General features: G+C 38.4%; 1 long non-coding RNA gene across 2 annotated transcripts in view; it reads left to right on the top strand.

The window, feature by feature from the left end:
- Positions 1–16,057, top strand: part of LOC136264247 (uncharacterized) — a 60,915-nt gene that overhangs the window by 32,640 nt on the left and 12,218 nt on the right. Inside the window, exon 5 of one of the 2 annotated variants that reach the window (XR_010705019.1) lies at positions 11,236–11,372. The exons of the other annotated variant lie outside the window; for it this stretch is intronic. This is a non-coding gene — a long non-coding RNA (uncharacterized lncRNA). The remainder of the gene's footprint in view (positions 1–11,235; positions 11,373–16,057) is intronic. 2 annotated transcript variants of the gene reach the window in all.

Genomic DNA, 16,057 nt, shown 5'->3' with positions numbered 1-16,057 from the left:
TGTGTGCGTGCGTACGTGCGTGCGTGTGCATGTGTGTGTGCGTGCGTGCGGGTGTGTGTTTTGTGTGCGGATGTGTGTGTGTGTGTGTGTGTGTGCAAATGTGTGCGTGCGTGTGTGTGCATATATGCATGCATGTGCATGTGTGCGTGCGTGCGTGCGTTTGCGTGCGTACGTGTATGCATGTGTATGTGTGTGTGTGTGCGTGTGTGTGTGTGTGTGTGTGTGTGTGTGTGTGTGTGTGTGTGTGTGTGTGTGTGTGTGTGCATGTGTGAGTGTGTGCGTGTTTGTGTGTGTGAGTTTGTGTGTGTTTGTGTTTGTGTGTGTGTGTGTGTGTGTATTTGTGTGTGTTTGTGTGTGTGTTTGTGTGTTTGTATGTGTGTGTTTGTGTTTGTGTGTGTATGTTTGTGTTTGTGTGTGTATGTTTGTGTTTGTGTGTGTTTGTGTGTGTGTGTTCGTGTGTGTGTGTGTTTGTGTGTGTTTGTGTGTGTATGTTTGTGTTTGTGTGTGTATGTTTGTGTTTGTGTGTGTATGTTTGTGTTTGTGTGTGTTTGTGTTTGTGTGTGTGTGTTTGTGTGTGTATGTTTGTGTTTGTGTGTGTATGTTTGTGTGTGTATGTTTGTGTTTGTGTGTGTATGTTTGTGTTTGTGTGTGTATGTTTGTGTTTGTGTGTGTTTGTGTGTGTGTGTTTGTGTGTGTGTGTTTGTGTGTGTGTGTTTGTGTGTGTGTGTTTGTTTGTGTGTGTTTGTGTTTGTGTGTGTGTTTGTGTGTGAAATTAAAACCCACAATTAATCTCTGTAAAGTGTGGTATAAAAGAAAATGAAATGTTTAATGAGGGCAATGCCCAAAAATGCAATTTGAATTCAATTGTCCAAAAATTTTTGTGAAGGTCTTTTGATAATATCACTAGACCTTGATTATATAGCATGGAGTTAAATTTACAGTTCAGGTAGTGATCCTTCTTGTTTAAACACTTTTACTATAATGGTCATCACTTGAGTGCAAAACTGTGGGCACAAGTGGTGTTTGGTCAGCTGTGGGTGCACACTAGGTTTCCACCACTTTATTAAAATTGCTTTACAATCCATTATGGTTACTTTTTATTTAGAGCTGATTTTGTCTGTTCATTGTTTGCTTAAAGTTTCTCTGTGGTAAAGTGTCAGTAGAGGGGACAGACTGAAGGGAGTTCTCACAAGTAAGTACTACACCAGCTAGGGGGTGCTTACTCAAAGTACTCGAGATAGCCAAATATTGGATTTTAAAATTGTGGAAAAAGTTGAGATCTGAGACAATGATGTAACATCACATCACTGCTATGATTGGCAGTTGTTCAGCATTGGCATATACAATATCAAGACACACGGTAGTGTGTCGTGCGGCCAAAGAAGCTGGTGCGCCACACTGTGAGTATATTTACAGGAAGAAAGTAAATGCGATTTTCACACCTTTGTAGCTCCATGATTCCTTATCCAATTGAAACCAAAGTTGTTACAGACGTGCTGGCTAGGTAGGGAAGTCCACATTCCAAATTTGAAGAAGATTACTCCAGCCATTTCCGAGATACGAGCGGCCACAGTTTGGGTTTTTTTTCTTCGGTTTTTTCTTCTTCTACTTCTTTTCACATACTTTGCAAAATCCGCCATAAAACACAAATGCATGCTCCAATCGGGCTGAAATTTGGCACACTTAAAGGGCTCATTAAGGCGAATCTTAGTACCAAGGTTGGTAGTAATTCGATGAAAATTCACGGAGTTATTACCGATTATTTGCTTAAAATAAGGTCGAAGGTCTGTCACGCCCACAGGGTAAACCTCTTGAAGGAATGAGCTGAAAGTTGCTATGTAGATGGAGTAACTATCGTAGGAATGCCTTTTTGTGGTTTGATAGAAATCCAGTTAAAGGCCATCAAGATATGACACAAAACCCAACCTGTGTCACAATAACGCGATTGATTTCAGGGGCGGATCCAGAGTCTGGAAAGAGGGGGGCACCTTGCTGAAAAAAAGTTGAAGAGCAAAAAAAAAAAAAAAAAAGGTCACAACAATAATAGCTAGTTATCCTTTACCAAATATATTATATCACCTATGTTATGTAAAATAAAATCCTATCCTAAGTAAGCTACACTTCCCCATGAACACTGTGACTGCTTTATTAGAGTGATTGGTGATTGACTACTCTATTAGAGTATCTCGATCTTATATACATTTTTTTAAGGGAGGGGGGGGCACGTGCCCCCTGTGCCCCCCCCTGGATCCGCCCCTGGATTTTTACGAATGAAAAAACTATAAGTTTTCACGCCTACCAGGCAAACCACTTAGAGCAGTGAGCTGAAAATCGGTGTGTAGCTTGAATAATTATCATAGAAAGTCCTTGCAGTAGTACAGAAGAATCGGAGTACAAACCACTGAGTTATGATTCCAAAGCGAACTATGTGTAGCATATGCGAGATCGAGATACTCTAATAGAACAGTCACCCTAATAGAGCATTCAGCTACGTTTATAATTTATTCCATTATAGAATTATATTACATTGCAAGTTATTCTGTAGGGAGTTCAGCTACAAACAAGCCATCCTGTAGTCAGATCAGCTAGAAGAAGGTACCTAATAGAAAGTTCAGCTACAAAGAAACCATCATGTAGAGAATTCAGCTGCAAACAAATCACCCTGTAGAGAATTCAGCTACAAACAAATTGCCCTGTAGAGAGATCAGCTAGAAGAAGTTACCTTGTAGAGAGTTCAGTTACAAAGAAACCATCGTGTAGAGAGCTCAGCTGCAAACAAATCCCCCAGTAGAAAGTTCCACTATGAACAGATCACCCTGTAGAGAGTTCAGTTAGAACAAGTCATCCTGTAGAGAAATCAGCTAGAAGAAGTCACCTTGTAGAGAGTTCAGCTACAAAGAAACCACCATGTAAGAGAGTTCAGCTGCAAACAAATCACCTGTAAAGAGTTCAGCTAGAAAGAAGTCACCCTGTAGAGAGATCAGCTAGAAACAAGTCACCCTGTAGACAGTTCAGCTAGAAGAATTACATTGTAGAGAGTTCAGCTACAAAGAAACTACCATGTAGAGAGTTCAGCTACAAACAAATCGCCCTGTAGAGAATTCAGCTACAAACAAATCACCCTGTAGAAAGATCAGCTAGAAGAAGTTACCTTGTAGAGAGTTCAGCTACAAATAAGTTATCCGGTAGAGAGATCAGCTAGAAGGATCACCTTGTAGACAGTTCAGCTACAAAGAAATCACCTTGCTTCATCTTTTCTTCTTCCTGTGGTAAAGAAAAACATGATAGGTTAAAAAGCCCTAAAGCCGGCCATAGGCCGGCTTTGGGGTATACAAATACAAAAAGAAGTGAAATCTATCCAAAACAGCCAAGCTGTAAAAAAAAGAGTGCGACCCTCAGAAAGGCTACGGTGAAAAAAGATGTGAATTCCAAGGTGGCGGCCAAGAAATGGCTGTGATGGTAGGTTAGTAGTAAAAATTTTAATAACAGCAATTCAGGTGAATTTGGTGCCGCTTGGTCTTGGCACAAAATTCACCTGAATTGTCGTTATTAAAATTTTTACCATTAACCTACCATCACAACCATTTCTTGGCCGCCACCTTGGATTTCACATCTTTTTTCACCATAGCCTTTCTGAGGGCCGCACTCTTTTTTTACAGCTTGGCTGTTTTGGATTAGATATAAATTTGCATTTCACGTGTTTCGGTAAGTATGCTTTAGAAATTCACCATTAAAGAGTATCAAGTGTGAAAGGACCTTTAGTCTCATGATTGGAACCTATAGTAACATGTTTCTTACTCCCTGTTACACAGGATTTCAGTAGCCTCCTTGTGGGTCCCTAGCAGGATAGCAACTAATAAAACAACCCTAATGACACATGAGAAGTCAACATCATTTAAGTACTGGTTGATTGCAGATGAAATCGTGGATCCCAGTCTGGTAAATATGCTTTATAAATTCATCATTAAAGAGCATCAAGTGTGAAGGGCCTTTAGTCGCATGATTCAAACCTACACAGTAGTTTAACTCTTATGAGTTCCATCATGACAAATTAGTAGCATCAGTTAGGCCAAGCCCAAGAATGTCTTCAGACCCACCCCAAAAAGTGTGTATAAAATTTTTTAAATGGTCTATTTTATGCTGACTGACTGACTAACTAACTGATGCCTCCAGCCAAGCATAGGTCAACAATGGATAGGACTACACCCTTATTTCTTCACTGTTCAATGTCTGAGATGTTCATTTTTGCCAACCACAGTATGTACAATGCACACATCATGAACTTGCCTTTGTCCTTCTTTGGGTTCTAGATCTTTTTGCTGACAACACAAGGTGTTGATTTGCAGTAACACAATACAGCTTCCCTGTGACTGTAACGCTTCTCATACTATTCTTTGTTTGTTATGCTGTGTGTAATGGGTGGAGCATGTTTGATCATCAGGATGTGCGTTATGATAAAAATTACTTTTGTGTCATTCCTGTGCTTTTTATGTGGTATACACTGGTTGATTTGTCATAATTATATTATAAAGTAAACAAACAAGAAGATAAAATTAAGAATTTTATGGGATCAATGAAAGAGAAAGTAGGAATAGCTAAAAATTAGTGAAACAAGGAAGGTGACCTATAGCTGGATGCATACTAGTGGACATTTCATCCCCAATTCAATGGTTATAGACTGGAGTTTAGGGATCAAGACACACGGTAGTGTGTCGTGCGGCCCAAGAAGTCGGCGCGCCACACCGTGAGTATATTAACAGGAAGAAAGAAAACACAATTTTCACACCTATGTAGCTCTGTGATCCCTAATCCGATTGGAACCAAATTTGCTAGAGACGTGCCGGCCAGTTAAGGGAGTCTACATACCAAATTTGAAGAACATCGTTACAGCCATTTCCGAGATATGAGCGAACAAAGTTTCATTTTAATTTCTTCGTTTTTTTTTTCTTCTTCATCATTTCACACACTTCGCAAAATTCGCCATAAAACATGAATGCGTGCTCGGATTGAGCTGAAATTTGGCACACTTAAAGGGCTCATTAAGGCGGATCTCCGTACCAACGTTGGTAGGAATCCGATGAACATTCACGGAGTTATGACCGATTAATTGCATAAAATAAGGTCGAAGGTCTGTCACGCCTACAGGGTAAACCCCTTTGAGGAATCAGTTGCAAATTGATAGATAGATGGAGCAACCATCGTAGGAGTGTCTTTTTGTGGTTTGAAAGGAATCGGGATAAAGACCATGGAGATATGACACAAAACCCAATCAGTGTCAAAATTATGCAATCGATTTTATAAATAAAAAAACTTAGTTTTCGTGTCTACCAGGCAAACCGCTTAGAGCAATGAGCTGAAAATCAGTATGTAGCTGGAATAATCATAATAGAAGGTCCTTGCAGTAGTACAGAAGAATCGGATTACAAACCACTGAGTTATGATTCGAAAGGCAACCACGTGTAGCAAATGCGAGATCGAGATACTCTAATAGAACAGTCACCCTAATAAAGCATTGAGCTGCGTTTATAATTTACTTGATTATATTACATTGCAAGTTATTCTGTAGGGAATTCAGCTACAAACAAGTCACCCTGTAGTCAGATCAGCTAGAAGAAGGTACCTAATAGAGAGTTCAGCTACAAAGAAACCATCATGTAGAGAGTTCAGCTGCAAACAAATTGCCCTATAGAGAGATCAGCTAGAAGAAGTTACCTTGTAGAGAGTTCAGTTACAAAGAAACCATCACGTAGAGAGTTCAGCTGCAAACAAATCACCCAGTAGAAAGTTCCGCTATGAACAGATCACCCTGTAGAGAGTTCAGTTAGAAACAAGTCATCCTGTAGAGAGATCAGCTAGAAGAAGTCACCTTGTAGAGAGTTCAGCTACAAACAAACCACCATGTAAGAGAGTTCAGCTGCAAACAAACCACCTGTAGAGAGTTCAGCTAGAAAGAAGTCACCCTGTAGAGAGATCAGCTAGAAACAAGTCACCCTGTAGAGGGTTCAGCTAGAAAAGGTTACATTGTAGAGAGTTCAGCTACAAAGAAACGACCATGTAGAGTTCAGTTGCAAACAAATCGCCCTGTAGAGAATTCAGCTACAAACAAATCACCCTGTAGAAAGATCAGCTAGAAGGAGTTACCTTGTAGAGAGTTCAGCTACAAACAAATCACCCTGTAGAGAGTTCAGCTACAAACAAGTCATCCAGTAGAGAGATCATCACCTTGTAGAGAGTTCAGCTACAAAGAAATCACCCTGCTTCATCTTTTCTTCTTCCTGTGGTAAAGAAAAAAATGATAGGTTAAAAAGCCCTAAAGCCGGCCATAGGCCGGCTTTGGGGTATACAAATACAAAAAGAAGTGAAATCTAATCCAAAACAGTCAAGCTGTAAAAAAAGAGTGCGGCCCTCAGAAAGGCTATGGTGAAAAAAGATGTGAAATCCAAGGTGGCGGCCAAGAAATGGCTGTGATGGTAGGTTAATGGTAAAAATTTTAATAACAACAATTCAGGTGAATTTGGTGCCACTTGGTCTTGGCACAAAATTCACCTGAATTGTTGTTATTAAAATTTTTACCATTAACCTACTATCACAGCCATTTCTTGGCCGCCACCTTGGATTTCACATCTTTTTTCACCATAGCCTTTCTGAGGGCCACACTCTTTTTTTACAGCTTGGCTGTTTTGGATTAGATTTAATCTCCACTAGTATATCTGCAGGTATAGGCAACCTTCCATGTTTCACTTTTAGCTATTTCTCTGTTTCATTACTTTTTCTTTGTTTGATGCCTAATCCAACCTTAAATTTCTATTTTTATCTTCTACTAAAGGAGGTGGCCATTAAGATAGGGCATGAGTAATTAACTGTTATGTTAGGAAAAGTTTAAAAACCTTCTAATTTTGTGTATATATACCTACCTGTCTGTACACACTCAACTTTAACACATTTTCTGGCATGCCGATCAGTTTACACTGATTTAAAAAAGCAGAATATTCTTGTAAAATAGCTTCTTGGCTTTCCTTCGTAATGGAAATAGTCCGTATTTTACATAGTGGCTATTTTGATTGCAGAGGTGCTTTTCAAACAGTTCTTGATTTGTACTACTGTGCAACAGGTTGAACATAGTAGACAATGAAGCGTAATGGATACTTCACTTTTCAGATGATAATTGATATAGCTGGGGCATGCAGCATCATTCAGATGCGGTATGCGTGGGTTCACCAGTCATAATAATTATTTACAAAAAAAAGTTTACAAACAAGTACACAGGAAATTTGGAATTTTCAACTGGAGTAGGGACCATAGCACTTCTTTAAAAAGTATCGAAACAAGTTGGAGTAGTGCATAATGCTAAATCACTGTAAAACAATAAGAAGTGTTATATCCCTACTGTGCATTTCCATTATGATATCTTGAGCACAGTAGGGATATAACACTTCTTATTGTTTTACTGTGATTTAATATCGTGCGCTACTCCAACTTGTTTCAGTACTTTTTATCAATGTGCTATGGTCCCTACCTACTCTAGTTGAAAATTCCAAATTTTTCTGTGTACTTGTACCACTAGACCTTGATCATCATACAACATGGCTAAAGTAGTGATTAAATTTTCACTTTAGGTGGTGATCCTTCTTGTTTAAGGGTGCTCTGTACAGTTCCACATATGGCTTCTGAGGTTAGCAAGCTGGGGTTTACTAATGGATTCCCATGGTCACCAGTAATTATTTAATTAGTCTGTGTCTTGTTTAACATGTGGCATGCCCAATGAGAACATTTTCTTTATCATGAACCACGATAGTGGTTCATAATAGGGATCATAGCAACATTTTCAAAGCTCTCTAATAGAACGCACGCCAAAAGTAGCCTTCCAGGCTTTGAATGTGTTTCAAAAACCTTCCTCTGGTGTTGTAAAGACTGACCTGGAAGTATAAAACACAAGGGAAGTGGTTATGGGAGTTTTTAAAAATTTCCAAAATCGTCCCAAATCTCCATCTTCATCTTCTTGTTTTGCGCATTTACAGCTCACAGGAAGTAGATATCAACACTAAAAGCATATGGCATATTTTGAAATCATTCCTATCCAGGTCTGTGTGGTATTAAAATCTTTGCTTTCTAAGGTGATTGCGAGATATAGAGCAAGAGTCATGGCTTTGAAATGCCATTCACTCACGAAGCCATAAAAGCAAAAGTACAGAGGTTTAAAAAATGCCATTTGAAGCAACACATTGGACTAAAACTCATCAAGATGTATTAAACTAAACATTAAACATAAATGCTGCTCACTGAAATTTGTTTCTAAACGTTTTAGAGTTCTTCAACTTGTGTCAGTGAAGGGTGTGTGGCCATAGCCCATCACTGAAACCACATCCCGGGCACTTTCCTAAAGGCTGCTGCAGACATTTATCAGTCAAGAATCGACTCGTAAGCTATCAGAAATAGTGTAATCCTTCGAACCGAAAAGGGTGTGTGTCCCCTTTGTATGCGATCAAAAATTAAGGGCAGGTCCGAGGCTTTGGGGAAAAGAATTTACATAAGAAAACAGTATAGCCTTCCATTATATGTAAATGATTATATACATCTTTTAACATTTAATTTGTTAAGACTGGTGAGTGTGAATTTATCAAATTTTATTTACACCTGGTGTATGGTAAATTTGATTTGCTGTTTTACATCATTAAATCCATGCAGCAGTACTATATAATGGTAAAAACAAAGCAGCGCACAGTCACCATTTTACGCCATAACAACAAACTCACTGGTGGGATGTGCCTTTTGGGGTTCCAACTAGTGTACACCCTGTGTGCCTTGTCTTTCCTTTTATCTTCAATCAGGTTGGTTGTCTTCTTCTTCAAGCATCGAAACCATACCAAGGCGTTAATTTTCCGTATCAACACTTTTCTGTAGGCACCACAAAATTATTTCATGGAGTGCTTATGCTGCTGAAAGAGTGGGGTGCTTACAATTTCAAGTGTTGCACATGAAACATTAAGGCTGCTGAGTTGTCACTTCGACTTTTGCCAACGCCTGGACTGCAATTGACAAAGAGATTTGAGACAGACTGATACTCAACGGCTTGTTCCTCTGAACACACTGACTCAGCCACTCAGTGCCGGACGGCGAGATCAGCGAGTGATTCATGTGATTGGATAGAACTTGAGTGGAAATTGTATTACTTCATCCTGTTAGTCGAGACTAAGCTCTAGACAACTGAAGGGGCCTGTTCGTTCGAACAGCTTCTGGCCAGTGCCGGACGGCGAGATCAGCGAGTGATTCATGTGATTGGATAGAACTTGAGTGGAAATTGTATGACTTCATCCTGTTAGTCGAGACTAAGCTCTAGACAACTGAAACGGCCTGTTTGTTCGAACAACTTCTGGCCAGGGTGAATAGAACGCAGACCATCGTACTGAGACAGATCATAGATCTGAGCAACACTGCTACTACAATCAACGGTAAGCTATGCACGCTACTACGGGCTTATGTGCTTTCAATTTTGGTACATTATGTGCTTTAATAAGCTGTAAGTAGCTAGCTATGCTAAAACAAAAAACTAAAGCTAGTATTTTATAAAAATTGTTAATTTAAAGTGGTCTATGCAATAAAAAGTAGTGAAACAAGAGATGAATGATGGTATTACAGCATAGCTTGATGGGAAAGTCCCTCCTTTGGAACATTAGCTATAATTTTGTTCAATGCCAAAGTAGGGACTTTCCCACCGAGCTATGCTGTAATACCATCATTCATCTCTTGTTTCACTACTTTTTATTGCATAGATCCCTACTTCATGTTTAAGTTAACAATTTTTAAAAAATTACTAGTAATTACTGGCATACCTCTATTAGGATTATCCTTTTATTGCATGATTTACTCGTTACAGGAATTAAATGCTGTTTATGTCTACCCATGTCCGACTTTTCTAGTTACCTGAATTAGTGAAGTTTGTAATGTGAAATTAAAACCCACAATTAATCTCTGTAAGGAGTGTTATAAAAGGAAAGAGAAAGTTTATTTTACCAGTAGTTCACACGCATGTTTATTTCTACCCATAAGAATTTTTGTGAAGGTCTTTTGATAATATCACAAGACCTTGATCATAAAGGTGCACACTTCAACTAGTAGTAGTTTTAACACGAACAACACCAGGACACATGTTATACTTGAAGAACAAGGACAAGGTTCTCACCTTACTGAACAAGGTGGATAGTGCCACAAATAAACATTCAGTATTAAGTGGTCATTGTCCTAACATTCTGCACTCTTTATACATTGTGTATGCTAGTTTTTCAGTAGCTGATGCGTTCCAGAGTAAGAGGAGGGGTACTAGGAGTAATCCTTCATTTGCACATTATATATAGTTACAATTATTTACTAGGTTAAATGTCACAGTTTTTCTACGCCTGTATGTAAAATTTGCAATGCTTATGTGAGGTTGTGTGTATTTGTTGTGACATTCATATCATGTTGAACACTTGTCCATAACCCTGGTCACTTTATCACATGTGGCCAGTTGTTGAGAAGAGTCATTACTTCAGTAGTGGTGTCAACAATTTCTATATCACAAAGATAATGATATTCTGGGTCATCACAATCTTTATCCAGCCATTCAGAAATCTATTGATCAGTTATATCATTAACTAGAGAATGCAACATCTCTCAACATACAACATGATCATTCTCAGAGATAACATTTACTTCCCCAGACATGTTTAGTGTTGTTGATGTTGTATCAATGAATCCTTGATCTTTATCTTGCTTTCAACAGTTTATTCCACAATTTCTTGAAAGTTGATGTAGAGTGTCATCCCATGTACTAGCCACTGTAATAAACCACATCTTTCAGGTTGATGGATTTGACATACTCAGTCATTAATTGTCCACTTTACTTTATTAACAGTAGTTGTGTAGAAAACATCATCTGTACATTATCTTTAAAACCTCAAGTACGCTGGTTGAATCGGTGTTGTTGTATTGGGTGGTAGAAATATAACTTTAATAATTATAGTGATCATCACTTATCAGATTTCCTGCTTCCTGATGAGCTGTAGTATTATCAAGCAACAGTAATGCTTTGATTGGTAGGTTGAAAATGTTTTGACATGTGGAACAAGGAACAAAATGGTAATAAACCAAAAAAGTCAGTTTACCCAAGCATTCCTTTTGTTGTAGTATAAAAAAACTGGTAAGGCCTTTAAGTTATGTTGAAGTATTTGTGTTGTCTTTCGTATTATCATTGGCTAGGGAAATGACAGAGGCGGATCCAGAAGCTGGCACGGGAAGGACCAATAAACAAGTTCAGATCCACACCGGAAACCCAGCTAGTAACTACAGTCTATTGTAGTTGGTGCATATACACAGCAGCATATAGTTACCTCTCAGTAAGTGTCTAACTGTTGAATTTACCATTTAGGCCATTGCAGAAGGTAGTAAAGTTTTACAATTTTACAAAAGCCATGCAGTATTGACTTAAAAAAACCTGCCATGTGATAATTATTTTAGAGGCACTTAATATATACTAAGATGCTGGATAACAGTTTGTGTTTGATTTGAGGCAAATTTGCAGGTTGTCTGCCTTTAAATATTTGATATGTCAGCAGTATTACTTGAGTACTAAACTGATTTTGCTTTTACAGACATCATACAAGATAACTCTTCCTGTCCTTTAATGAAGCAGCTTAGTAAAAATAGCTTTACCTGATCTAGTTATATATGTGGAAGGCCCACTAAATTTGTTAGAGCTACGCTACTTGCTAATCTCGTTTGCCCATAAAAGTGACAGAGACTAAATCAAAACTTCAATAATAGCTGATACAATACAATCATGCATGCATGAATACAACACGGTTAGACCTATTACAAAACCCACAAAAATTTCAGTGCGTAACTACAGGGTTAAAAATTGGTTATAACTTTAATGCGAACTTCAATCATAACTATAAGCTCAATTTTCACATTGGCTGCATTTCCATGTCACACAAGTGACTCGAAAAACTACCTCTGGAATGGTCTCACAAGATTTGTGAAACCACTCCAAACTATTTTTTTACACTTTGCTATACCATTCTTATCCTCTGTGAGCCGACAACTGCAGTATAGTGGAACAGACATTGCTAGAATGATAAGCCCGTGATGGAAAAGGTGTCAACTTTTGTAATTGTAATAGAAACATTTGACAAGATGCTCACTTAGTTTGTGCTGATAATACCACGGTGTGCTAGGGTCATTTCCATAACTAACATACACTGCATAGGCTATAGCAAACAAAGTGCAATCATTTCCCCTATGTCTTTGTGTACTCCGGACTTGCACAGTAATTAATTTGCTTTCACTGCATAAAAGTGATGTAGTTTGTGACTGAATTTCACTAGAGCCTGAATAATTCAAGGTGTTGTATGACTTCACAAGATATGAAGAACTCCTTCTATGGTAAGCCAATGATTCCCTGCATGCAATATCTGTACGAAAGGTATTTCTGTAGCTGGAAAAGACAAATCTTCACCTAGCTTAGGATCATGTAAACCATGGGAACTGAATTTTCAAAAGGTCTGATGCAGCTTTAATATGCAAATCACTTAGCCACTCTCCACTGAGAATTTCCGCAATAGGAGGCACTTTAAATTTTACTGTTGTGTTCTTTGTTTTCCTTGTCTCAAGTTTTCTTGCTCGTGTCACAGCTCTGGAAGTTTTTGTAGGAAATAAAACTGCTGCAGTAGAACAGCCATCTCTGGATTTATCACTGCATGGTATTTTAGACCCTAAAAAGTATTGTATGTGTAAACTACACAAAACTAATAGCTTCTGTACATTCATTATCTAATGTCTTTGAAGTTTTGGTGAGTTTGGTCTCAGTATTACAAGTTTTACTCTGAACATTTGCTGCCATCGTTTCATGGCCGGCATTGCACTGAGCTGTAATATACACATATGTACACTGTAAAAATTTAGTAGTGAATTGTTCTGCCACAATACTCACTACTTTTAGTAGTGACGTTCACCACTTTTTGTAGTGAACGTCACTACTTTTTACAGTGAATGTCACTACTTGGTGGTCAATGTAGTGACGTTCACTACAAAATTTGTAGCGAACGTCACTACACAAAAATAGTGAGTATTGTGGCAGACAGTAGTAGTGACGTTCACTAGTTTGTTTTTACTGTGTATTATGAAACAAGTTGATCTTGTACTGCATCTAAAATTCAGGATTAAAAATGCAAAAATAAATGCAATCTCTACTACTAACTTAATACCGTACATAATGACACATACATAACTTTGCTTTTACAGTGGAATCTGTCTATAACGGTCACCTTCAGGACAATTTTCTGGCTTTACTATATAGGCAGGTGGCTATATTTGACAGGTATATCAGTTGGGAATTTACAGTAGGCTGGTATAGAGAGGTGACCTTTATATACAGGTGGCTGCTAAGACAGGTTTCACAACATTAACTACAATACTAGTATAAAGGGTCAACATACTTGACTTCTCTAGCAATTTCTTTTGCTGTTCAAGTTTCTTTTTGCTACAGCAACCTTCATATTTACCTTTTCCTTGAGTATTGTAAGGCTTTTACACTTGTCAAAACCTAACTAAAGCCCTTTTCCTTATTGTAGGAAGCTTGGGAGGAGGTGATGGTATTGTAAACAGTTTTTCAAATGAATTATTTGGCTTGTGAACTGTACAGCATCTGATTTGGATTTGTCATGCAAAGGAGTGTGAAAATTAGAGCTGTCTAAGGCCATAGTGCCTGAAGAGTGGTAGGGTGATACATCCTCAACCACAGCTTGTAACTATCATCATTTCCATCATATTTTTTTGTGGTACCATTCAATGAAAGGCTTAACCTCAGCATCTGAAAAGTCTGGATCAAGGACAGCAACACCAGCACTCCACTTGGGAGAAGGGATTGGTGTCAACAAAGATAAATATGTGAGACCAAAATATAGCTGGATGGTATTGCAGTGGCAATAGTAGACTGAACAGTGGCCAACACCTTTTATCAATCTACAGGAAAAGTCGAGTGGTACGAAATGTTGCCATCATGTTTTTAATTGTCATGCTATTGGTCCTACCTTTGAAAATTGAGCGGAAAATTGACATAGAGTCAAAATATTTTCAACAGTAAACTTATGACAAACTTTCCTCCGCTCAATCTTTAGTGGGCCAAAAATTCCTTTATCAAGAAGTTGCAGTAAATGTGTTGTGTTAGGTGAAAGAGTAAGTATAGCCACTTTTTGTTCAGCTGCTTGATGAATAGCACTTGAGATGAATGGCCATCCATTAAGAGAAGCAAAGGTCGAGCAGGAGGGGCATATTTTAGAAAGTGGGTATAAGCCAATGCCCAAATAAATCTTGATTCATCTATCCATTACTGGAAAAGCTGCGAGTGGTACCTGATACGTATTTCACCTTGTATCATTTCCCTACTTAAAAGGCTAGACTTTCTGCTATAAACAATCATGGGAGGTATGCTGTATCCTGCAGTACTGACACATCCCACAACAGTTACTTGGCTTTTGTTTCCACTTTCTATGCAAGAAGGAGTTTTGGATCCAGTTTGGCAAATCATTGTTAAAGGTTTGGGACTAAGTGGGAAGAGCTGGCAAGGTTTGTCATTTAATTTGTAATTTTGTATTCATCCAAAGTAGCCTGATATGTATTAAAATATTTTTAATGACAGATATATCTGTAGCTCTAGCTCTAGCCTGTGTTAAGGGAGCGGTCACTCTTGAGTGTTATTTCAGCATAACAATGACAAAATGATTCCCACCAACCATGAGTTATAACTCGATCCACACCACGCTCATTGCATACATACCAATGACCTCTTGGCGTCCACGTGGGTATCCAACTGATGCACAATCCAACAAAAACTGTACCAGTTCATCTTCTTCCTCATTGTTAAGGTATTTTGCTGGTCCACTTTTTGTATCAGGAATAACACATCCGCTAGTTCTATCGCCAAGTGTGGAGCGAGGTACACCATATTCTATAGCTGCACATCATACAGTACTAGACCCCTCAATATAAGCATCCATTGCTGAATCCATTTGGTCTTCAGTCCAATATTTGTATGTACCTCTAGAAGTCTTGCATGCAGCCCATTGAGACTTTTGTACACTCCACATAGCACCTTGAAAGCAACCATTGGAGTAGGCGATGCTATACTCATGCCTCCAGACTAATTAACTAGTTGCCAATACCACACAATATTAGCGCTAATATTACCATACAACATTTCTAATATCTACTGTACGTATACAGACTCACATCACAGTTAAAAACTATGCTAATTTACCAAACTGTATATGAGGATGGTGCTTTATGAATTCCGTCTCAGCCAAGTACCTAATTCGGAGGTAGGTAGGTAGCTAACCAACTATAGTAGCTGCCAAAGGACAGTACAAACTGCAATAGTAATTTGGCACTAATTCTATACTCTAACTGCTTCACTCACAAACTAAATAACTGAGTCTTGTGAACAATAAGTCAATAAGAAAAAGCCGACACAGCGATAGCACACTCAAACTCACCTTAAAAGCCCATTTGCTGATCACGTGATTTACTAAATCAGTGAGATTAAGGTGGCATTGAAGAAGCCTTGTAAGATTGATTGTACAGGATGTTGGTGGTCATGCCTGGAAAACTGAAACTGTTTCAAATCTGACTGTAGTGCTGGAAACAACTAACCCATCAGACTTCTGAGCTACTACTGTTGATATAAAGTAATGATATTCATGTCTAGAAGGCTTCAGTTTGTCAAAACTTTGGTTAAATCACTGGCGAACGAAGCATGCTAATGTCTCGTGATACCTTGCCAGCCAACTAGTCTCACTATCCAGTTAATGTCTTCAAAATTATGTGCCATAGGCCATCAAAAGTTGGTACAGGCATTGAGAAAACATGTCTCTAAAGGCTGCAGAGAGATTTTTTGAGATATTTGTTTTCAGGGCATTTTACCCTATGCGGAAGCTGCAAAAATGTATTTTCTTAAACTGTTAAACTTTTATCATACAGTATGATAGTAATTGTATGGTAGGAACCACAAAGGAGTAGGCATGGC

Source organism: Dysidea avara, chromosome 8 (assembly GCF_963678975.1).
Source record: "Dysidea avara chromosome 8, odDysAvar1.4, whole genome shotgun sequence".
NCBI classification, from domain to species: Eukaryota; Metazoa; Porifera; class Demospongiae; order Dictyoceratida; family Dysideidae; genus Dysidea; species Dysidea avara.
The sequence above is the reverse complement of the archived record's forward strand: the minus strand, read 5'-3'. Positions and strand labels throughout refer to the sequence as shown.